General features: G+C 33.5%; 1 long non-coding RNA gene across 1 annotated transcript; it reads left to right on the top strand.

The window, feature by feature from the left end:
- The first annotated feature begins 14,591 nt into the window (after positions 1 to 14,591).
- On the top strand, positions 14,592 to 20,587 carry LOC130799776 (uncharacterized). Its single transcript, XR_009039335.1, has 4 exons — positions 14,592 to 14,725; positions 19,130 to 19,312; positions 19,618 to 19,886; positions 20,402 to 20,587. It is a non-coding gene; the product is annotated as an uncharacterized LOC130799776 (long non-coding RNA).
- The last annotated feature ends 3,868 nt before the right edge of the window (positions 20,588 to 24,455 follow it).

The following is a 24,455-nucleotide window of genomic DNA, read 5'->3' as shown; positions in this document are numbered from 1 at the left end:
GACCGTCTTATCATAAGAAGAGCAAAAAATAACATATATTAGAAAAAAGAAATTTGTTAACTAATTCACATTAATTTCCTAAAACAGTTTTTATCTTTTTATAAATTATTATAATTTGAGCTAGTTAATAAAGATCATCTTACTGTGAGACAGTCTTAAGAAAAAATTAATGTAATCAAACAAGAAAAGATTGATACAATATGCATATCGTAAAATTTGTCTTATTTTTCATTTTATTTAAGACTCATAAAACATCAACAATACTTGGAAAATGAAAATAATATATATATATATATATATATATATATATATATATATATATATATATATATATATATATATATATATATATATATATATATATATATATATATATATATATATATATATATATATATATATATTACGGGAATATTATTGCAATATCTCTTGGGAATATTATTGATTGGAAAATATATAATCTTGGCTGTATATTCAATATTTTGGGCAATTAGTTGTTATGGGTAGTATTTTCCTTAATTAAGAGGATTATGTAACATATATATCTTTTTACATTGTCAATTCAAGCAAGACAATGGGGGCCAATCTTTTCATGGTATCAAGAGCAAGATAAAAATTTTTTTTTCTTTGATAGTCATGACCGGCAAAGATGGTGGTGCGCCATCACCATCACAAAGAATTGAAATAAACACTCCCTTCTACCTCGATGCACATGATAGGCCGAGGGATTTTATTACACCCATTAGACTCAAACTTGATAATTTTGACTCTTGGTCACATGCCATTAAAGTTGCTCTTTGTTCTCGTCGTAAATTCAGTTTTCTTGATGGCACGATTACGGATGTTGCGTTATCCGCAACAAAGAAGGATTAGGTCGTGGTACACTGTATGCTCGTGTCATGGCTAATGAATACAATCGATCCTGAGGTAAAATCCATTCTTTCAAATTATGATAATGCTAAACAATTGTGGGATGATTTGCATGAACGGTTTTGTATTGTGAACGGACCTTGGATTCATCAGTTGAAATCTCAAATTAATAAATGTGAGCAAACTAAAACCATGTCTGTTGCGATTCATTTTGGAAAATTAAAATTTTTGTGGGATGAACTTGCATAATTACAACCTTTAATTTCTTATAAGTGTGGCCAATGTACTTGTGATGTTAGTAAGCAACACATAAAACGTCGTAAAGATGATAGGTTGCAACAATTTTTGCGTGGTTTGTATTTCGAGTATTATGCACACATTAGGTCCAATATTCTTGCTCAAGATCCTTTACCATCCTTGAATAAAGCCTATCAACAAGTATCTCAAGAAGAACTTGTACGTGGCTTTGCACGTGCTCAAGATGAACCCTCTACTCCCGTGGGATTTGTTGTCTGTGCAATAGTAGGTAGAGGTCGTGGTAGTGCGAAGTCCACCTCGGTCACACCTGTTTGTACTCATTGCAAGAAATCGGGTCACTTGGCTTCCTACTGTTGTTCTTTACAAGTGTGTGCTCATTGCAACAAGCGAGGCCATGATATCACTCGCTGCTTTGAAATTGTCGGCTACTCTGAAGGATGGACCATGGGGAATCGAGGAGGCAAGTCATCTAGTCAAAATCGTGGGACAGTGCGAGCCAATGCAGCAGCAGCAGCTGGCAGCAGCTCACCTGTAGTGCCTGCTTCATCTGGTCCGTCAGAATGCTCCATCACCGCTCCTGTTTCGTATTCAAATGGACAGGTGTTCACGGCAGCACAGTGGAGAGCTATCATGGGTTTCTTTGGTAATGATAAAGTACCGGAAAATCTCTTGAGTGGTAAGTTTGATATTACTTCTTGGATTATTGATACGGGCGCAACTCATCATGTCACTAGAGAAAAATCTTGGTTGTTTGACATTATCAATATACATTGTCCTGTGGGTTTGCCAAATGGTGATACTATTCTTGCATCTATGGAGGGCTCGGTCTATTTGTCAGATACGATCACTCTACATCATGTTCTATATGTTCCTAACTTAAGTTGTAATTTACTTTCTGTTTCGCAACTTAATGATAATTTACAGTCAATTGTCACATTTAACTCCGATGTATGCTTGATACAGGACCACATGAAGGCTCTGATTGGAACGGGAGTTAGGCGGGATGGACTATACTACTTCAGCCAACCAAAGGTGGTGTCTACAGTTGCAGCAACCTCTGATGTGGAGTTGTGGCATAGAAGAATGGGGCATCCTTCTGAGCAAGTAGTTAAGTCTCTTCCTCATGTCCATAGATCCAGAAGTAGTTTGAATAAAAATTGTGAAGTCTGTTTTCGTTCTAAACACCATAGAGACAAGTTTCTTTTAAGTACTAATAGTTGTTCTCGAATTTTTGAGAAAATTCATTGTGATTTGTGGAGTCCTTATCAACATGAGTCATCGAGTGGTGCTCGTTATTTTTTGACTATTGCGGATGATTTTTCACGGGCTGTATGGATTTATTTATTGATTGATAAAAAGGAAGTTTTTCAGATGTTTATGACTTTTGTAGCTATGGTGGATAGACAATTTGGCCAAAATATTACAATCGTGCAAAGTGATAATGGCACTGAATTTAAATGCTTGCTTGATTATTTTCGTGACAATGTTATTCTCTTTCAAAACTCTTATGTTGGTACACCACAACAAAATGGGCGGGTGGAAAGAAAACATCAACATATTTTAAATGTTGGGAGAGCTTTGCGCTTTCAAGCCAACTTGCCTATTTATTTTTGGGGTGAGTGTGTTCTTGGTGTGGCGCATTTGATTAATCGTACTCCCACACCACTTCTTCAACATAAAACACCGTTTGAAATTCTCTTCCATAAATTACCTAATTTTGATGATATTCGTACCTTTGGATGCCTTTGTTTTGCTTACAATCAAAACACGAAAGGTGACAAGTTTGCTAGTAAGAGTAGGAAGTGTGTCTTTGTTGGGTATCATTTTGGGCAAAAAGGTTGGAGAGTGTATGATTTAGAGACGAAAGAAGTTTTTTGTTTCTCGGGATGTTAAATTTGTTGAAAATGTGTTCCCGTTTGCTAGTTCTAGTGATGTAAATATAACGTCTACTGTTGATTACAATGATGTTGTTCATGAGGATTTTGCGAACATTAGTTTGTGTGATGATGAGGTGTTTAATTATGATCAGGGGGGCGGTACGAGCCATGACCACCGGAACAACACCACCTTGCAGCAGCCCACAGATCCTGCCACACCCAGCTGCCAACCCACAGAAGCTGTCCCTGGCAGCAGCTTTGACACGGTTGTCTCTGGCAGTAGCTCATCCCTCCAGCAGCCTTCGTTTACTGATGCTGCTTCCGTTCAGCAGCTTCTTGCTGGCCGAATAGACCCACAACCATCCTTCGAAAATATGGGTCGTGGCTTCCGTACAAAATATCCCTCTGTCAAGCTTCGTGACCATGTTACCCACACCGTTTTTGCTCGTAGTCCATCTCTCCCGGCTCCAGTTTCTGATCACCCTTCAGGTACTCCGTATCCTCTTGCACATTATATACATTGTGATAATTTCTCTGTACATTATCGACAGTTTATTGCAGCAATAATTAGTAACAATGATCCGAAGTCCTTTAAGGAGGGAATGAAATGCAGTGGTTGGAGACAGTCCATGTAGGAAGAAATTCGAGCTCTTGAAAACAATGTTACATGGACCTTGGAGCCTCTTCCACCGGGCAAAAGAGCTCTCGGTAGTCAATGGGTTTACAGGACAAAATTTTTGTACAGTGGTGAAGTTGAAAGGCTCAAATCCCGGCTAGTTGTTCTAGGGAATCATCAGCATGCAGGTATTGATTACAATGAAACATTTGCTCCCGTTGCTAAAATGACTATTGTTCGGACTTTTTTGGCAATTGCAACTTCTAAAAATTGGGAACTTCACCAAATGGATGTTCACAATACTTTCTTGCACGGTGATCTTGATGAAGAAGTCTATATGAAGTTGCCTCCCGGATTTGAGAGTCCTGATCCTACTCTGGTTTGTCCCTTGAGAAAGTCGTTGTATGGCTTGAAACAGGCTCCCAGATGTTGGTTTGCAAAGTTAGTTACAGCCTTGAAAGAATATGGTTTTCTTCAGTCTTATTCGGATTATTCGTTGTTTACATATACCAAGACATGTATACAGATTAATGTCTTAGTATATGTTGATGATCTTGTTATATCTGGGAACGATTCCGCTGCGTTATGTACTTTCAAGTCTTATCTTAGTGATTGTTTCAAAATGAAGGACTTGGGTCCTTTGAAATATTTTTTGGGTATAGAGGTGGCCAAGAGTTCTGCAGGTTTGTTTTTGTGTCAACGAAAATATACTCTGGACATTGTTTCTGAAGCATGAATGTTAGCAGCTAAGCCGATTGGCTTTCCCATAGAGCAGAATCATAAACTTGGATTGGCTAAAGGCGAATTTCTTAAAGATCCAGAGTCGTATCGGAGACTTGTTGGTCGATTGATATATCTTTCTGTTTCTCGTCCAGATCTAGCATACTCTGTTCACATCTTGTCTCAGTTCATGCAGGAACCAAGAACTGAGCATTGGGAGGCGACCTTAAGGGTTGTTCGATATTTGAAAGGGACACCGGGACAAGGTATTCTTTTGAGTGCAGATTGTGACTTAACTCTACAGGGATGGTGTGATTCCGATTGGGCGGCATGCCCCGTCACTCGACGTTATCTTACAAGTTGGCTTGTTTTCTTTGGCCAATCTCCTGTGTCCTGGAAGACAAAGAAGCAGCATACCGTTTCACGGTCATCGGCTGAGGCCGAATACCGCTCTATGGCTGCCATCACCTGTGAGTTAAAGTGGTTAAAGGGTTTGTTGTTAAGCTTGAGTGTGAATCATCCTAAAGCAATTAAATTGTTTTGTGATAGTCAACCCGCCTTACACATTGCAAAGAATCCTGTTTTCAATGAACGGACGAAGCACATAGAAGTTGACTGTCATTTTGTTCGCGATGCAATCAATGAGGGTTTGATATCTCGATCTCATGTTTCTACATCATCTCAACTAGCAGATATCTTTACTAAGGCGCTTGGTCAAAAGCAGTTCGATAAAATACTCTCCAAGTTGGGCATTCATGACCCTCATGCTCCAACTTGAGGGGGGTATTACGGGAATATTATTGCAATATCTCTTGGGAATATTATTGATTGGAAAATATATAATCTTGGGTGTATATTCAATATTTTGGGCAATTAGTTGTTATGGGTAGTATTTTCCTTAATTAGGAGGATCATGTAACATATATATCTTTTTACATTGTCAATTCAAGCAAGACAATGGGGGCCAATCTTTTCAATATAACACTTTAAATTCGCTAAATTACAAAAATCAAAATAAGTGTTTTTTTTTAATAATACAGATTATTTAAAAGAACTAATTAATGATATAAGACATATAAGCATTTTGTAAGAAGTTACGTAACTAACAATATAAGTGTCAAGTGTCATGTATAATAATAGTGGCTCGCTATTTTGTTCGATACATTCATTCTCTTATTAATTATGTCCAATTTTCAATAATTAATTCTAAAGTAAATTATTGAAGATGATTATTTGTCAGATTCATGTAGAACCTCAATGGCAATCGTTGAATTTTGGGTGCTTCAGAACTTCATCGGTGCTAAAATAGCGAAGATCAGAGCGTTTCTAATTAATTTAATTCATCATTGAATTCAATGCATAATTGTTATTGTTTATTCTCACCTTTTAAATACACAACGAAAGGAAGTGCAATACACGACAGTAAAATCACTAATTTTTGTGAGAAATGGTTTATTTAAGTCACCATTTTAATTGGTCGGAAATAAAATAAAATTTAAAGTAAATTACTCTGTGACATTAAGAATCTTGTAAGTAAGGATTTTAGATAAAGTATATTGCATGCTTACTTGGTTGGCATTAAGAATATTTTCAGTAGACGTTTAAGATATAGTAAGTAGACGTTAAAGATACCATAAGTAGACATTTAATAACGATGTAATTAGGTAGACATCAAGGATATTTTAAGTAGACATTTAAGGATGATGTATGCAAACATTAAAGATATTGTAAATAAGCATTAAGGATACGGTAGTAGGCATTAAGGATGATGTAAGTGGGCATTAAGGATATGTAAGTAAGCATTAAGGATACCGTAAGTAGGCATTTAGGATACTGTAAGTAGGTATTAAGGATTTTTTAAGTAGACATTAAGGATACAGTAAGTAGATATTAAAAATGATGTAAGTAGACATTAAATTTTAATAGGTTGAACCTGAGAGACTCTCATTGAAAATCAATTAGAATAGCTTAAAGTGATATTGTAAGTAGGTACAAAAGACACGCTTCATTATTGTACTAATGGGCTGACCCAAAGTCAAAAAAAAAAAATCAATTTGACCTTAAATGTATCATCTTTGAAATTTAAGTGATTAATTTCAACTTAAAGTAATTCTTATATGAATCAATTAAAATCAAAAAGTGATTAAATCTGACGTAAAAGGGATCAATTTCTACTTACAAGTTTATAACTTTAGATGGATCAATTATTTTAAAGTGTTAAATTTAACTTTAAAGTGATAAATTCAGACCTTAAAGTGATGAATTATATATAAAATGATTAATTAAATAATCTGTTATATATTTTAAAAGAAATCAACTTTGACATTAAAGGTATCAATTATAACCTTAAATTGATCAATTACTGATAGCGTATTTTAAATAATTATAATTGACTTGATTGAGCTATTATCTCACAGTAACACGGTCTCTCATAAGGTTTAAAAAATAATCCAACTGAGAATCATATATTGTCTATATAGTTAAAGCTTTTATCGTTTTGTTTGTGATAAAAAATTAATTTATTTCATCTATAAAAATAATTAATTACCTTTTTTTAGAGGGTTCCATAGCTAGGCTTACCTCTATATTAAAAAATAAACATCCGGTGATTTTTTCTCAATAAAGTAATATTTTGAATCGAAAATTATACAAACGAGTAAGAATAATAGATAAACAAAAGGCCTAACAAAACAAAAATAAAATAAAAATAAATTCAGAAATAAAATTTTAATTAACTTTACTCCTAATTGTCAAAGTACAATATTTATTTTTAATATTATGTAAAAAAACTAATTCTAATAAAAATATAAGTTGCTGGTTGAAACTCGAAAATACAAATTTAGAATAGGGCTAGCGGGGCATGTGCCTTGAAGCTTAAAATACAAATATAAGAATTTTGTTTGATAGTATAGAAGAACAAGTTTATTGATGTATACACTATTGTTATGAATTTTACGTTCATAAATGCTAATATAAATTATTTTGTATGAATAATTAGAAAATAATAATTTGCGATCATCAAATCTTTCCATGCCCTAAGAGTTCTCTTATTTTAGTTTATATTTAATTAATATTGATAGCTATCATTTATATAAAAGTCACTTAACGATATTAGAATGATTAAATAACACACATTTTAAACAACCAAAACTCATGAGTAGGCCTGTCTTATATAATCGCTGAATAATAGTAAAGTAATGTTTAGTTAAAAATAACTCATTTTTTTTATAAGTTATACTTTTAATGTTCTGAAATACTTGCTATATAATTATTTTTGACATTATTCATTACTCAACCTTATTTACATATTGTGGCTAATGTCTAAGAAATATCGTCAAGTGAGATCTTGTTTAAATCGTATAATCGCATACTTTTATTATATTGAGTTTTTATAATTTTTAAATGTGTATAGGTTAATATATAAATGATCACAATAACATATTATATTATGTAAAAAGTAAAATGTAGCAATTATAGACTTATAATGAAATTTAAATAAGTATTAATTAGACTATTTAACTCTTTATAAAAAAATCCTTCATAGAACCATTATCGCCAATATTTTGATTATACTCCTAATAATAATAATAATAATAATAATAATAATAATATTGAATCCGTTTAAAGTTGCACGGATGGTGTTATACTCAAAACGAAACTCAATAAATTCAGCTTAAAAAGTTGGTCTAAAGTAATAAATGAGGTAAGAGAGATTTTGTTAAGAAAAGAGGCTACAATCAAAGTACTTTTTCAGATGTTTCTAAACCCATCTTCGCAGTAGCTAGATCCTAAGCTACTTCATTACACTATTTTCTTTTTAATAAAAATATTGATAAAAATTCCTAACTAATGATGGTAATTTGTAAATGATCAACACAAAAAATAACAAATACTAATAAAGTAAATATAATCATAAAAGATAAATTAAAATACTAAAAGTCCTACCCTATTAAATTTTTTTATATAGAGGTGATTTTTCAATATTACAATTCATCATTATTTATTTAGGTTTAATTTGTTTCTATTACATTACCATAATATTTAATCAATAATCGTAACTTGTAAATTATCACAAAAAGGCAAAAAAAAAAATATTAAAATAAACAAAATCAAAAAAGATAAATTAAAATAACAAAATTTTTACCCTATCACATCCTACCATATAATGGTGCTTTATTAACCTCACAAATAACTGTTATTTACTAAGATCTTCTCATTAAATTACTCCTCCTATCATCAAATAGGGATGAAATTAAAAAAAAAAGTAAATATAGTAAAAAAATATATATTTTATAGAAAAATAAAAGACATATATAGTTAAAGTGAAAATATAAATTAAATATATGGATGAAAATAAAAAATATTTATTTTTAAAAGAAAAATGAAGCTAATCATTTAAACGGGTACAAAACTTAAATGTTCATGCATATTAGCAATAATAATTAATTTATTTTGTTTTTGAACTCAAGTTAAGAATATTTATGAGTCAATTAGAAAAAAAGGGATAATTTTCAAAAGTAAGTTTATCAAATTGCAAAATAAAGTTGCTTTTGTCGCAATACACACGTGTCCAACATCATGCGCTCAATAGTAATTTGTTCATCCATCTAAAAATCTCGCCACTTTTGATACTTCTATTATTTCCATTTAATGTATACATTTGCTTTTCGCATAATTTTTAAAATATATATTTTCCGAAAAGTATTTTTAAAAGAAAATATTTACAAGGAAAACACACTTATTTTCTCTATTATTTCTTAAAGTATTTTAACTTCATTAAGCCACTAACAAAACTTATTATGTTTTGCCAAATGTTGAATATTATATCTTGTATATATATATATATATAAACCTTCACAATACCTTCATACAAGCACATGACATTGTTATCTGCTTATACATTTTTATTTTTCTCATCTGATATTTCATCATACCTTCACACAAGCAAATGTTCAGAGTGATAATATCAATTATTTTTAATTATATCTCCAAATATATTTATTTATAACCACAATTACTTTTATTACCTTCCCCTAAACAATAAACATTGTTGTTTTCTTCAACATCCTTGTTTTGTTCACCATAAGCCCTCATACTTTCCATGATTGAAGCTTCACATAAAAAATTTCAGATGATTGTACATTTATAATTACAATCATTTTCAACAAATGAACTTCTAAAATTTACGATCGAATAACAATCGAATTCACACGTCAAATCTTTCATTGTAAGATGATTTGAGAAGTAAACAGAATGGTATACTTGAACCTTCTAAAGGGAAGATAAATAACTGTTTTGTTCATTTTCGAGGCTGCTTTAAACGTGAGAAACAGAAAGCCAATTAGTTTACAATCAAATATTTCTCATTCCTTCACGCGCATGATTTTTTGAAAGATGCAGATGCAATTTTTTTTTGTTTTGTTTTTTAAAAAAATTAAAATTGCATGGGCTGGACTCTCGGGAGGTGTCTTTTATAAAGACGGTTTCTTAAGAGAATTCGAAGCTATAAAGAGAACAATGTAGATAATTCGAAATACAGGAGTTGAGAAAAGTTAATTTCCTCTTAATTTTGAAGAAAAGAAATTATATAATTACTTAAAGAAGGCCGAGTGACACGATATCAAAGATACTGGCATTCTTGTTCTCAAATTTGTACTAATATTACTATTTACTCGAATAAAGCAAATAAGCATGCATTAGTAAATACCGAAAATAAAGTGATTGAATTTGTATTGGAGAATTGCATATCTTTGACTGACTGGAAACTCCAAAATGTATATCTTGTTTCAGATCCACAGACAAATATTGCTTTCATATGAAATTTTTCCTCTCATTCTTCCATCACTATTCCGGTATTCCCCATACCCACCTAAATTATTTCTACATACATGTAGCATTCGATATATGCATTCAAGTCTATTTTCAGTTTCGGGTTTGAATAAATTGAATCGAATCCAAATCAAATCTTATGTTCGTAAAGATAATTTAGTCTTACGACATATGAGTAGAAAAGCTACAACCAATCTTACCAAAAACTCAGAACCCAAGAAATCTCGCTTGCAAGTTACAGTCATTCGTAAATGTAATTAATGGGCCTTGGGTGTAATTTTTTAGGTAATCAAAATAATTGACGATAATAGGTACATTTGGTAGTAAGGTTGTAATTAGTTTAAGTGGAGATTAGTAATAGTCTTAATAATTAGTACTATAAAAGGGAATATAAGTGTGTATTAGATTTTAAAAAACATAATGAAATCATTACAAGAAAATTAGCTTTTATCAATAACCTTTGGTAGCGACTTAAGAAAAGTCGTTGCAAAAAATATTGATTGTTGCAAAAAATGAATTTCGTTACTAATTTATTATTGCCATATCTGAAATAAATTTCATATGCCCGCCATTCACTGGTGCGATTCACTTCCTCCACCGTCTCTTCTTGTACATCGCCGGCTCGCCGTCTTTTCTTGAAAGTTGCCGGCTCTGCTCCTATGGGAAAGAAAACTTTATATTATTCAGTTATATAGCATATTAGTCAGTTACCTATGTAAATATAGATGATATAGTTAGCTTCCTAAAATTAGAATAGTGCCAATGTATATATAAAGAAGAAGAAACTGTATAACAAAAAGAAGTAACTGTATTTTCAGAAACCAATTCCAGTATCCTCAAATCCACATGGTATCAGAGCCTTAGGGTTTAGATCCGGGAAGGACTCATCATCTACCGTATCTTACCTTGCAAATGGCCAATTTATCAGAAGAATAAACACAGCAAACCCTAATGTCCATAGAACAAATGGAACAGATGTTTCAAATGTTCCAGAAACTCAACAAAGTAAACAATCAAACTGAAAACCCAACATCAATCAAAATTTCAGAAAAACTCACATACCACAATTATACAAAATGGTGCAAGTTAATGCACGTAGCAATTGGCGGCCGGGGGCGGCTCAGTCACATTACTGCCGGATCCCACCACCGTCAGATCCCAACTATATCCAATGGGAACAAAGAGATGCCATGGTCATATCATGGATAATTGAGAACATCAATCAATTCTTAGACTACACAACTGCACACAACCTATGGCAAGGAATTGAAAGTCTCTTAGGGTGTGGTAGGGACGAACTGCAAATCTTTGATCTCAGTTCAAAGGCAGCCACATTAAAGCAAGACAACGACACCATCGAAGTGTACTACGGTAAACTCAACATACTATGGAAAGAAATCGATCGAAGAATGTCGAATCCAATGACATGCTCAAAGGATATAATAGAGTTCAACAAATACATCCAAAGACAGAAACTTTACCAATTCCTCACTGGGATTAACGACAATCTAGACAAAGAAAGAAGGGACATTCTCAATAGTGAACCTTTACCAATGGTGGAGACGGCCTATGCTTCAATCAGACGAGAAATCACACGCCGAAGAATTATGAATGGCGTCTCATCACCGGGAACTAGTCCCTCAGAGATTGGATCGGGTTTAGCCACGAGAAACAAACCTTTCCAGAGAAGCCGAGAAGAGGATGACCGGAGAAAACTCCGCTGCACTTACTGTGGTGGTTCCAGACACATAAAGAGGGATGCTTCAAACTTGTGGGGTACCCCTAGAAGTGGGACGATCTACAGAAAAGGAAAGCCGCCACCAAGGCACTAGCAAGCCGGACCGGCGGCAAGGCTACCTTAGTACTGTCGATCAATCAACATCATGTTTGAAATCAGGTGAAATAGGAGGCTGGAGCAAGGGGGAAGGAGAGACAACAGTAACTACTGAACAGGGAGACAACAAAGGTGAGAAACAGAAATGGAGAGTGAGAGAAGCAACAGCTTTCAAACAAGGGGAAGGGAAAGGGATGCCTTCCACTGAATTCCCCAAAACCCCTTTTTATAACCCTAAAACCTAAACCCAACCTCACCACTATCCAGCCCACAATCCTCCAGCCCAATTTCACACCCCAAGCCCAACAGATCTTCTGGCCCGCCAACCAAAAATTCCCAAGGCCTTCTTAGTCATAACACGAATTCTCAATGGATATTTGAACCACGGGCAGTCAAATGTGTGTTTCTTGGGTACGACACTACACGAAAGGACTATCGATGCTATGATCCTGTCCATAACAAACTTTATACCACCATAGATTGTGACTTCTTTGAACAATCTCCCTACTACACCCAGCCTCGATCTCAAGGGGAGATTGTGAGTGCGGATCTCAGCTGGTTGATTCATCCCTTGGCTGACAGTCGAGCTCCCAAAGAGCAAGTAGGCACTACCACTAATATTGCCAATGACATTGTTACTAAACCATCTCCTCAGACTACTACTCCAGTCCCTGAGCATCCGGCCAAACAAGAGGTAACGCCAAGTCCTACTGCTCCTTTCATTGATATATCCACTGACTATATTGTGCCAAGTAGTGTTGTTGTCCCCAGGAAATATAATTTGCCCCCTCGAAGTACAAGAGAAATGTCTCCTAAGAGGTATGATCCTGAGTATGAATCCCAGAGATCTTGATATCCTATTGGTAGACCAGATGATGAACAACTATCACAAACAGTTGTTGTCTTCAATGCATCTCTTTATTTTAGTACTATTCCGAAAACCATCGAAGAAGCCCTCCAGGAACCAAAGTGGAAGCAAGCTATGAATGAAGAGATCATGGCCCTCCAGAAAAACGGAACGTGGGAGAAGTTGAGATTACCAGGTGATAAGAAGACGGTTGGGTGTAAATGGGTTTTTTCAGTCAAATATCATGCTGATGGAACCATTGAGAGGTACAAAGCAAGGCTTGTTGCTCAAATATCATACCATTCGAGTTCTCTTCTCGGTAGCAGCAAATAAAGAATGTCCTCTGTTTCAATTTGATGTAAAAAATGTCTTCTTACATGGAGAGATTGAAGAAGAGGTATATATGAAGCCACCACCTGAGTACTCAGATAAGTATAGCCAAGGAAAGGGGTGTAGACTTAAAAGGGCACTATATGGCTTGAAACAATCCCCTAGGGCGTGGTTTAGGAGATTCACTACAGCAATGAAGAGATTTGGCTACAAACAGAGCAACTCAGATCATACTCTATTTCTCAAGAGGAGTGGTAACCAAATTACATGCCTCGTGATCTACGTAGATGATATGGTGATTACTGGAAACGACTCTAAGGAAATTAATCGACTCAGGAGAAAATTATTCCAAGAGTTTGAGATGAAGGATTTGGGACAACTGAAATACTTCCTTGGAATAGAAGTTCTAAGATCAAGGAAGGGGATATTCATCAATCAGAGAAAGTACATTTTAGATCTCTTAGCAGAAGCAGGCATGTTAGACTGCAAACTGAAAGAAACTCCTATGGTAGCTTATCATGGTCTACAAATTGTTGAAGGGGCAGAAATGGCAGACCAAGATCGTTATAGAAGAATGGTTGGAAAACTGATCTATTTATCTCACACGAGACCAGATATCGCCTATGCAGTAGGGATTGTAAGTAAGTTCATGCATCGACCTCAAGTGGAACACATGGCAGCAGTCTTGACGATTCTGAGATACTTAAAGGGAACCAGCAATAAAGGAGTTTTCTACTCAAAGAATGATAATCTTGATCTTATTGGTTATACAGATGCAGATTGGGCTGGTGATCAGGACGACAGGAAGTCTACGTCGGGATACTTCACCCTTGTAGGGGGTAATCTAGTCACTTGGAAGAGTAAGAAACAGAAGGTAGTTGCTCTGTCCAGTGCAGAAGCCGAATTCAGAGGGATAGCAAAAGGAGTTACAGAGATTCTGTGGATCAGAAAACTTCTAGGAGAACTAGGCTTTCACCAGACACAGGCAAGTCTTCTATATTGTGATAACAAAGCAGCAATAAGCATTTCTGAAAATCCAATCCAACATGATCGAACGAAACATGTAGAGATTGATCGACACTTTATCAAGGAGAAACTAGAAAACAAGGTCATTCGTCTTCCCTTTGTTAGATCGAAAGACCACTAGCTGACATTCTCATAAAAGTCGTTTCATCAGAGGTCTTCAAGAGCACTTTATGCAAGTTAGGCATCGGTGATCCCACAACCTAACTTGAGGGGGAGTATGGGAAAAAAGACTTTATATTATTCAGTTATATAGCATATTAGTCGGTTACCTATGTAAATATAGATGATATAGTTAGTTTCCTAAAATTAGAATAGTGCCGATGTATATATAAAGAAGAAGAAACTATATAATAAAAAGAAGTAACTTATTTTCAGAAACCAAATTCTAGTATCCTCAAATCCACAGCTCCTCTTTTTCCTCCACCGTCATCCATCATGCAATCCACTTCAGTTTAGTTTTCCTCCACCGTCATCCACCACGCCTCTGCCTTCAGTTCACCGGCTCTCCACTTTTTAAGGTAAATTTCAACCTAATTTTAGTGAAAGTTTGGGTTTTAGTGATTGATATTAGTGTTGGGATTGATATTTTAGTGATTGATATTAGTGTTGGGATTGAAATTTTAACCTAAATTTTAACCTAATTGTAATCAATAATTGATATTTCAGTGATTGATATCAGTGCTGGGATTGAAATTGTGATTGATAATAGTGTTGGGTTTTAGTGATTGAAATTGCTTCTTTTTTGGGGTAATTTTAATCAACCACCTTATTAAAAATTATAAAATTGTTGTTATACTTGATCCTTTGATGGATTTATAAATGAACGTTATCTTTTCTTTGTTGGTTGTTAAGACAACTTTATGAAGTTTTACTAAGAATTCAAAGTACACAGAAACAAAGTTTAATTTATTCTCTCAGCTTATGGTCGCCTTTCTTAGTCTATTCGATTCTGTCATTTACACTAATATTTTTTATATAGATAATTTTATCCAAATTCTTGATCTTATTTTTTCTCCATAGTTACATAAACAGTATAAGTTAGTTAATTAATTTATTATGCTACTGTGATCAACTAAATTAAACATACAAATTCGTAGATCATAAAACCATGATTTTCTTTAAGTGAGTTGTTAAGACTCAAGTACAATTTGATGACTCAAGTACACTTTATAGGATCTTTATGGGGAAAAAAAATAAATGACTCAAGTGACAAGGAAAATTCCAACGAATTTGATGACACTAATAATGTTTTCACAATGTTGCAAGATGCGTGGGGAGTAGGTGTTTTGAATTTTAGGAGTAATGAAGAGGTTTCAAATAATGTTAAAGAGTCGGAGGAACCTAATGAAAATGCAAAAAAGTTTTTCCAACTCTTAGAGGAGTACTAAGTTCCATTGATAATACATGGCACAACAATGTCCAAGCTGTCATATATTGTTAAATTAATGCATTTAGAGGTTCTACATAATTGGTGTGATAGCTCTTTTGACAGTTTACTCCAGTTAAAACGCCAAGGCTATGGAGCCAACCTTCCAACTTCCTATTATAAGGCTAAGAAACTCATTAATGACTTAGGCCTTGATTATAGTAAGATTGATGCTTGTGAAAATAATTGTATCCTTTATTGAAAAGAGCATGAAAAGTTAAACGAGTTTCCTACTTGTGGTTTACCAAGGTGGAAAGAAGAAAAAGAAGGTTCTTTTAGAGCGGTGAAGGTTTCTAGAAAGGTGTTAAGATATTTTCCATTAAAGCCTAGACTTTAAAAGTTGTACATGTCTAGAAAGACAGCTAAAGACATGCGATGGCACAAAGAAAGGGATGCCAATGAAGCACTAAAAGTGAACAATTATGATAAAATTATTGAGGATAATGCTCTTTCAATGGAGGACGATGAAACACTTTTAAGGGATGATGAAACGTGTTTGGTGGATGATATAATGAGGCATCTCGCAGACTCGTTTGCATGGAAATCATTTGATGAGGAGTATAGTGACTTTGCTAAAGAGGTGCGAAATATCAGACTTGGTTTAGCTAGCTAGTGATGGATTTCAACCTTTCAATAATTCACAACATAGTATTTGGCTAGTGGTTCTTATTCCTTATAATTTATCTCCTTGGTTATGTATGAAATCCTATTCATTTATGCTATCTTTACTAAAACCTGGCTCTACAAGTCCTGGAATGAATATAGATGTGTACCTCCAACCACTAGTTGAGGAATTAAAGGAACTTTGGGATGTTGGCATTGAAACCTATGATGCTTACTCTAAAACAAATTTCATCTTGCGTGCAACTCTATTGTGGACTATTAGTGACTTTCCTACGTATGCAGATTTGTCAGGATGGTTGTCATGAAAAAACTAAACGAACATCATTGATGCATAAGGGATGTTACTTAGGTCATCGACGTTGGCTTCCAAGTTCCAACCAATCATAAGTGGAGAAAAGATGTAAGATGTTTTTATGGAAAATTTGAAAAAGGGGTTGCACCCATGCCTTTAAGCGGGGATGATGTATTACTACATCATAGTCGATTTTCACAAGCAAAATATGGGAAGATTGATGGGAAGGAGAGAAAAAGAGATGCTTCTAATAGTTTATTTGGGTGGAAAAAAAAGAGCATTTTCTTCACCTTGCCTTATTGGAGTAAACTGAAAATTCGTCATAACTTGGATATTATGCATATTGAGAAAAATGTGTCAGATAATATCCTGGCTACTTTAATGAGCATACAAGGTAAAAATAAAATACTTTGAAGGCCCGCTTGGATTTAGTGAAAATGAAAATTAGGGAGAAGTTGCATCCTCAAGTGGTTGGTGATAAGGTACGTGTTCCTGTTGTCGTATATTCTTTGAGTTCATTTGCGAAGGCAGCCATATGTCGTATGTTTGCAAAAATAAAATCTCCAGATGGATATCTATCAAATATTTTTCGATGTGTTAAAGATAATGGGAAAAAGATATCATGTTTGAGGAGCCATGACCATCACATTTTCATAGAGCAATTGCTTCCTCTAGCACTTCATGGGTTTTTACCAAAATATGTTTATGATCCTTGGGTTGAATTAAGCTTTTTTTTCCGAGACCTTTGCTCTTAAAACATCAGTATTGGTCAAATAGAAGCATTAGAAAAGAAAATTTCTTTCACCTTATGCAAATTGGAGATGATTTTTCCACCAGCATTTTTTGATGTTATGGTACATTTGGTTATACATTTGGCTGTAGAGGCAAAGATTTTTGGACCAGTTTGATATCGATGGATGTATCCTGTTGAGAGGTATCTAATTTATTTTTGAACTATGTTCTTTTGAGTTATTTTCTACAATTTTAAACATAACAATTCATGTTCTACTAGGTATCTTCGAATATTAAAATCATATATTCGAAATCGAGCACATCTGGAAGGTTGCATTGCTAAAGGTTATCTAGCAGATGAGTGCTTAACATTCTGCTCTAGATATATGAGTGACATTGACACTAAATTCAACCGTAAAGCGAGAAATGATGATCAGGATATTGAAGAGGGTACATTGAAATCTAACCTAGAGATATTTAGACCACTTGGACATCCAATTGGGGGGAGTACACCAATGCATCTTGATTTTGAGGAATGTGACCAAATCCATTCTTATATTATGATCCACTTGTTAAGTTTGTACAGTAAGTAATTCGTTTTTTATTTCTTATAGATTACAATTTTGAAATCATATTACCGTCTTTTGTTCTAAACTTCATTATTTTTTACTATTATGTCTTTCCCATAGAAAGCACAAAAAAGAATTGGAAAAAGAATGTCCATGAAACATAGAACAGAGGCACAAAGAACAATTTGCCAAATGGATACAAAGTCGTGTAAGAAAGTTGTTGATTATTTACTTTAGGAATTTCTACACATTTGTAAAAACTTTCTTATAAAGGATTTTAACATGCAATGTTTCAAATAGGTACGAAAAATTCATGAACTAAAATCTTGTGATGAAGACTTGTATAACTTGGTATGCGGTCCTTCTAGAGTTTTAAGGCACTACACTGCATACATAGTGAATGGTTTTCGATTCCACACCAACGATAGATGTGAAAATAGGGACACACAAAATTCTGGTATCATGGTGCACAGTACTGACTCTTCATGTAAGGAGTACTATGGTGTTTTGAGAGACATATTTCAAGTGCATTATCCTGGAGGAAATCATGTTTTTGTGTTCAAATGCAGTTGGTTTGACATAGAAACTATGGTAAAGGGTATAAGGTAGACGAACATGGATTGGTTAGTGTGAATAAGAATAGATGTTTGAAGTCAGATGAGGTATATGTGCTGGAATCACAAGTGGAGCAAATGTTCTACATTGAAGATGAACGAAATGAGAATTGGCAATTTGTTATAAAAGCACAACCAAGGAATTTTTATAATATGAGAAGTAGTGATCTAGATAAGCAAGATATAGATGTGGATGCTTATCAACAATTAGAGGTGGAAGCTGATGTTCAAGCTGAAGATACTGATTGCATACTTGTTGACAATTTCTCAATTACTTCGTCTTTAGCTACAAATCTATTTATGGATCATAAAGGGGATCACGTGGTGCAAATGGTTAGCAAAATAATGGAAGATGAAGATTTTATCAATGATGGTGAAATTGAAGTTTTTGAGGAATCAAGTGAAGGTGAAAAAGAATTTGATTTTGACTCTGATAGTCCTTGAAAATGTTATGTATTTAAATTATTTATTACTTGTATTGGTATGTTTCGTTTTGACTTGAGTTGTCCCAATATAGAATCATGAACTTTTGCTTGTCAACTTTGTTTAATGTTACCTTTACTTTTATATATGTTGAAATATATGATATGATTTGTAGATGGATGATAACTGTGTTCAAGCTAAATATATATTTTTTTCATAACTTTGAAAATATTTTTGAATAGATACAAGACGGTTGGGAGAGGAGGTGGAAAGAAAACAAAGTGACCGTAGCATTCCTCCCGGAAGACTTCAGAGTTGCATTCAAAATAGAGGTAAACACTTGACGAACCAACCAAATATTGGAGGAGTCAACAATAACAGTAACCCAGCAATCGAAGATGAGATTGCTTCCATGGTTTGTAGAAGTAAGCATAATTACAAACTTTAGTTTTTATTTGAGCTAACCAGTTATTGTTGTTGCTTATTGATTGTTGCTTACTGATCTGCTTGCTTGTTGTGTGAATTTAATGTTGTTGTGTTGTCTGATCTCATGAACTGATTAGAATTGTTGGTGCACTTTCTTTCTCATGCTGCACACTAATCTGATCTCATGATGTCACTAATCTCACGCTTACTGAATTGTTGCTGCGTGCTACTGATCTCACGTTGATCTGATCTTCTTGTCAAGCTGCATACTAATTTGTATTCTGTTGGCGAATGACTCATGAAGAAATTCTTATGCAAGTTTTGGGACAAAAGGTCGGGATACATTCGTGGGAAAGGGATGGGAGTACGTGCATATGTTAAGGGAAAAGCCGTAATAGAACAACGTAAGATTGTGGAGCAACAACAAGAGAAAATTCAACTGCAAGAACAAAAAATAAAAGAGTTGGACGGAAAAATTGAAGAATATAAAACACAACAACAAGAGGCAATGGAGGCTTTTAGACAAAGCAAATTGCAACAACTCCAAGTAACTATGCCATGAATGCCAAGCAGGTAACCGCATTGTATTTGAATATGGTGCAACTTTAGATCAATCTAACTACAAGTAACTAGACCCACGCACATCAAATGACAACAACACCCACACACACAAAATGATAACCACTTGGTGTAGCACTTATGTAAACCTGCTGCTAGTCTGATCACAACAGTTCTGCTCTACTGATGTTGTACAAAATATTTTTTTATTCTATTGAGACAGGATGCCACACACTTGTTTGGTTCAAATTATCACGCAATTGAACAGGTTGCAGTTGTACTTGCCAGCCTTGTGTGTATATCAGCTGAATTTCAAAACCTTAAGACCTGGTCTTGAATGTGTTGAAAACCTGCACCATATCAAACATGGTGAAAAAACTAACCATCAGTGTAAACTAATTTTTCGAGCACTACAAAATTAGAGTATATGAAAATTAGCACTATAAAATTTAAGTATATGATATGAACAAAGTTTTGAATCTAATGTTAGTCAATTTAGTATCTAAAAGAATCTTTTAAATTTATTGCAGGTATGCATCATATGATGATGTGCAGTTTTTGATTCTTGATCTCGAAACCGACATCTACTGTGAATTTGGATGGACACTATCCAATATCTATGAATCTCTTTTGTAGTGAAATTCGATGTGCACTACGCAATATATATGAATCTCTTTTGTAATCAACAAACTTATAGCATTCATTTTGGGTTTTAACTGCACATGTAGTTATTGGACTACAAATTAACAATTGTAGTTATAATTTTGGACTTGCATGCAATGTGTATCTCTTCAAAAATAACATGGTGCTTTTGAGATTTATATATAATGATTTATAATAGATTTTTCAAAAATTAAGTATTTTTGTAATGTTATAATTTGTTGCAAATAAATGAAAGTTGTAGTTACAACAAAAGTTGTTGCAAAATATATGATTGTTTGAACGATAAATGTTGTTACAATAATGTTTTTTATAACAATAAATGTCGTTGCAATAGAACATTTTTTGTAAGGCTAAATTTTGTTGCAACAAAAGTTTTTTTGTAATGCTAAATGTCATTGCAAAAAAGAATATCATTCGCAACAAAAATGTTTGTTACGAGAAAACCATATTTTAGCAACAAAACTTTGTTGCAATAAAACATTAAATCCTTTAATAGGAAAATTGTCTTTTGCAACGAAAAAGTTATGGAAACATAACATTTCGTTGCATTAAACAGTATGTTTTGCAACAACAAAAGTCATTGCAAAAGTTTTTTGCTACAATTGACATGCAACGAAAGAGTTCGTTGCAAAAGCTAGTTATAGCAACGACTTTGACTCTTTTGCAACGATTTTTGTTGTTGCAGAAAAAATCATTTCTTGTAGTGAATAAAACAATATATATTTTTCTCTTCTAGATTTCTTCTCCTCTTCTAATTTTCTTATCTTCTCCATCTCTTTCATATTCACATGGTTATTAAATCTTTCAAAAAGCTTTTGGAAGATGAATGTTTTGATAGTTGGGATAGAGAATTGTGTGAATGGAGTAATGAATCAATTCTTGATCATAGTTTCCTACATAATAGTGATAATTGGGGATTTATTGTAGTATATGACGAAGGGAATGATTATGTGATTGCATTAGAGATGTTTGATAACATGCTTGAAGTAAATATCATTCAAGAATTAGCAACGTGAGATTTAAAAATTGATACTCAAGAATATTTAAATGTTGATCATATGAGTTCATGTGCAAAAAGTAAGTTGGGTTCTAAAGGCTTTGTTCATATGGATGGTGATTTGGTTAATTGTGTGATTGATGACATGAGTGAACATGATTTAGATAAAAATTATGAATGTTTTATGACAATTTAACCTGAAAGTTTATTTTCACGATATGGAGAAATTTTTGAAGTTCATTCAATTGAATGTTCTATTCTCCAAACTAAGAATTTGCTAAACAAAACTGATCAACGGGGTACTTTGTCAAGAGTACAATCAAGCTCCAAGAAGGTTAAAAGAAGATATGAGATGTATAAGAAAAGAGAAAGTATGGGCGGAATATACTAAAGTAGTGCTTGACCTACCATGGTTGATAAAAATCAAGAAACGAAAGATTTCTATGCATGTTTTTAGTTTTATTCATGATGTGATGAATAAGTACAATAAAGATGCCTTTTTACTTGACCATTATCAACAATCCGAGTTTCAAAATCACTATGTTACTCTTAAAATTCAAGCAAGTGTTAGGGAAAACAGAAGTACTATAGCGCAATTTTCAATACAAATGATGTTGCTTGCTCATTTGTTGGCAAAGAAGATTCAACTAATAATGAGTTTCAACTTTGGTACTCGAACTCATTTGTTATGGAATCAGAAATTACCGATATTGAGCTTACTTCATTTCTCACTATTTTGGGCATTTTTTGTAGTGTTTAGTTTTAGTTAAAAATTATCTTGTATTTTTGTTTAGAGTTTTTAACATAGACTTGAGGACAAGTCTTTTGAAGGGGGAAAGTATGTTATAGGTATATTTGGTAGTAAGATTGTAATTAGTTGTAAGAGGATATTAGTGATAGTCTTAGTAGTTAATACTATAAAAGGGATATAAAAGTGTATAAGATTTTAAAAAACGTAATGAAATAAAACAATATTCTTCTCTTCTTCTAAATTTCTTATCTTCTCTCTCTCTTTCATATTTATAGTTGTTTGAGATTCAACAACCATAACAATTAATAATTTTTTCTAGTAATCCAAAATATTAAATTTCTCAGAATTAAAATCTCAAGCAATCATGCATAGTCCCAAGGATACGGTTACTTCCAAACAGCAACAACCCACAGTGACTACATGTCACATGTAACTTGTTAAATTAGGCTGGACTTATTGTGAATGTCAGCATATTAACGGGGGACACAAGTGCACACACTTCATAAGCCAAAGAGATATATACCATCCCAAAAACATATGGCAATGGGAAGAAGGTCTCTAATAGCTTATAAAGCGTGCACACCATTTTTCAATTTATCGATGTGGGATAACTCATCCCAACACCCCCCCTCACATGCGAACCCCCGTCAAGTTCGCATGTGGGAGTAATCAATTAGGGTAGGAACGCCATTCTTTTCGAACCTACCATTTTTAAATTGTTGATCGAACCATCGGCTCTGATACCATGTTAAATTAGGCTGGACTTATTGTGAATGTCAGCATATTAACGGGGGACACAAGTGCACACATTTCATAAGCCAAAGAGATATATACCATCCCAAAAACATATGGCAATGGGAAGAAGGTCTCTAATAGCTTATAAAGCGTGCACACCATTTTTCAATTTATCGATGTGGGATAACTCATCCCAACACCAAACAACTGATTCATGAGTTTCACGGAAAAAAAGGTAAATGATCATGATCAGACAAAATCGATACCCAACAATGCAATCAATTAACATCATGCAAACCTAATCAAATACAATATAAAGGTTTTTCAAAAACTTTCAGAAAGAAATCAGATTAACTATAGAAAAATTCTTCACATAATGCCATTGAAATTCAAAATTCGATCAACCAAAATTCATCTATTTCATTTTTTTTTCAACAATCATCAACGAAATTCACTAAGGTTGAAACAAAACAAACAAAAGTGAAAAACTTTCTAGAAGCAAAAGAACTATTCGAACAAATATCAGCGAGAGATGCAATCAACTAAAGCAAAGTTCATCAAATAACGCAACATAGAAATCAAAATTCGATCAAACAAAATTCATCAATTCATTTGTTTTCTACGATTATCAACAAAGTTCGCTAAACTGAAACAAAAATTCGGAGAAGGAAAAGGATTGCTACCTGGTGCGCACAACACGAGAACTCTCATCAACGGAGCTATCATATTTTCGTGATGTTTAATCGCCTGGGCATCCTGTATACTCCCTCCTATTCACGTACCGTTTGACTTTTCACTATTTTACAAGGGGAATACCTATAAAAGAAAATATCGTTTGACTTTTCATTATTTTATAGTTGGTGAAATAGGACCACATTTAAAAGAAAAAAAATATATAGATTTTAAATTATAAAAATGAGACATTTAAGGGGACTTAATTAAATAAGAAAATAAGAAACTTAAGATAATAAGAGAGAGTATTATACTTCCCACCTACAATATCAGGAATTAAACCTTCAAGAAATCCTAACTTTATTTTCCTAATTTTTCTTTGTCTTAATTTTAATTTATTCAACTAAAACATTATTTTATAGTTTATTTTTCTTAATTATATTTATCTTTTATCTTTTGTTGAATTATTTAAAGCTTCAAGGTATTTTAATGGAGTTTGGTGACGAGTGTTTATGGTTTTTTGTTATTTCTTCTTAAATCTTTCTCATATTTTGTGGGTAATTTCTTATCTCATTTATTATTAGTTTTTCATTGTTTATTTATTAACATTATAATTAGTTAGTTTAGTGTTTTCTCAATTGTTCTTATTACTTTATTTTGTCCTTGTGCATATTTATGCTTTTATGTTGAAATAATTGGTTGTTATGTTGATAATGGATTTTGATGATTATATTATGTAGTGAGTAGATTTTTAGGATTGGGGTTA

This window comes from Amaranthus tricolor, chromosome 14 (assembly GCF_026212465.1).
Source record: "Amaranthus tricolor cultivar Red isolate AtriRed21 chromosome 14, ASM2621246v1, whole genome shotgun sequence".
In the NCBI taxonomy this organism is placed as follows: domain Eukaryota; kingdom Viridiplantae; phylum Streptophyta; class Magnoliopsida; order Caryophyllales; family Amaranthaceae; genus Amaranthus; species Amaranthus tricolor.
The sequence above is the reverse complement of the archived record's forward strand: the minus strand, read 5'-3'. Positions and strand labels throughout refer to the sequence as shown.